At 50.4% G+C, this 1683-nt stretch overlaps 1 long non-coding RNA gene across 1 annotated transcript; it reads left to right on the forward strand.

Annotated features, from left to right (window-relative positions):
- The first annotated feature begins 122 nt into the window (after positions 1-122).
- On the forward strand, positions 123-1053 carry LOC109378601 (uncharacterized). Its single transcript, XR_002123029.1, has 3 exons — positions 123-289; positions 432-479; positions 639-1053. It is a non-coding gene; the product is annotated as an uncharacterized LOC109378601 (long non-coding RNA).
- Positions 1054-1683: the final 630 nt, after the last annotated feature.

The raw sequence follows: 1683 nt of genomic DNA on the forward strand, positions 1-1683 counted from the left end.
ACCTTGATGATTCTGGTGATGGGGACCTGATTCTCAATAGTCACAGGTCAGAGCAGAAGGTCCCTGCTGAGGACAGACCTCCAGGAGGGCGGTTGGTCCAGTCCCACACACGTACTTACCTCAGGTTCCTGATCCTGCCGTGGGTCTGTAGTTACAGTTCTGGAAACTTCTCTGGGGTCCAGGACTACGGGGTTCCTTTAGGACCTCATGGCCCTGCCTCCTTCCTGGCTTCTCACATGATGTTTTCTTCCCACAGGTGGAAAAGGAGGGAGCTATGCTCAGGCTGCAAGTGAGTGTGGAGGGGGGTGATCCCTGAGACCCTTGGGATAGTGTAGATGGAAGCCCTTGGGGGAGCCCACCCACCCCCATCATTCCTCATTTAGCCACATCTACTGTGAGCTCTGACCACATCCTGTTTTGTTCTACCCCAGGTGGTGACAGTGCCCAAGGCTCTGATGTGTCTCTCACGGCTTCTAAAGGTGAGACCCTGGAGGGCCTGAAGTCGGGAAGGGTTGGGGCAGAGGGAACAGGACTGGGTACTGCGGATTCTTTGGGACGTTTTGACCATGTGGTGGGCTGTTGAGAATGTCACCACTTACAGTCACTAAACTGAATTTGTTCATGATTTTGTTTTACAGCGTGAGACAGCTGCCTTGTGGGAGACTGAGTGATGCAAGATGTGTTCATACCCCCACTTTGTGACTTCAGGAACCTCTGACCTCTCTTTCTGCAAAGGGCATCTGAATGTGTCTGCGTTCCTCTCAGCATCCTGTGCAGAGGTGGGAGACTGCACGCCCCCTGCCCTCCACGCCCCCTCCCTGCACCGACTGAGCCTCTTCCCTGACCCACTGTCCTGTTCCAGCAGAGGCTGTTTCCATCCCCGCTTTTACTTCATGTTACTCTGAATGGCAACTAATTACTTCCTTTTGAAATAAGAATCTGGATGTGAATCTGTTTTTTCAGTTCTTGCCATGAAAGGTTGATGGGTTAATTAAAGGAGAAAATCCTAAATTTTGAGAGGAAATAAATGGAATCACTAAGAACCTTCCAGAATCGGTGTGTTTGCTGTGCTGAGTTTTTTGCAGGTGCAGACAGGAGGGGCTCTGAGGACCGAGCGTGGACACAGCCTGAGCCCAGTTGGTGCTCAGTGCATTGTGGGCTGTCACGTGGTCACTCCTCGGCTGCGTCACTTCTCTGCCCCTTTGTCCTTGTCCCTTCAGTAGAACCTTGTCCCACCAGGACCTGTGATCAAAGTGACTAGGACATCACCCAGGTCTGGTCTTGTCAGTGAAGGCTTAGTGTGGCTCAGGCCTGGGCCCTGCCCTCAGCCCCCATCTTTTGGGTGTTCATTTGTTGTTTCTATAGAGGAATATGACTGCTTTTGTCCTTGTTAGGAGTCCTGGTCTCATTCTCCTCTGGGTGTCCCCTATCTGTCAGCAGCAGGAGGCGTTTTGAACAGGGTTCCCTGGGTGCTGGAAATGCTCCTTGATGTGTGTGATGTTTGTCCCAACGTTCACTTTGTGAAAACCCACTGCACATTTATGATTTGTCTACCTCTTTCTATGGGTGTGTGAACCTAGAAATAAAAAGGCTTTCAAACTGAGAAGCAACAAGCATTTGAGATTAAAACAAAAACATAAGTTTTTTGGGAAGCACTGATTCAGACAGAAGCCCCAATAATGT

This window comes from Hipposideros armiger, unplaced genomic scaffold (genome assembly GCF_001890085.2).
Source record: "Hipposideros armiger isolate ML-2016 unplaced genomic scaffold, ASM189008v1 scaffold_2215, whole genome shotgun sequence".
NCBI lineage: Eukaryota > Metazoa > Chordata > Mammalia > Chiroptera > Hipposideridae > Hipposideros > Hipposideros armiger.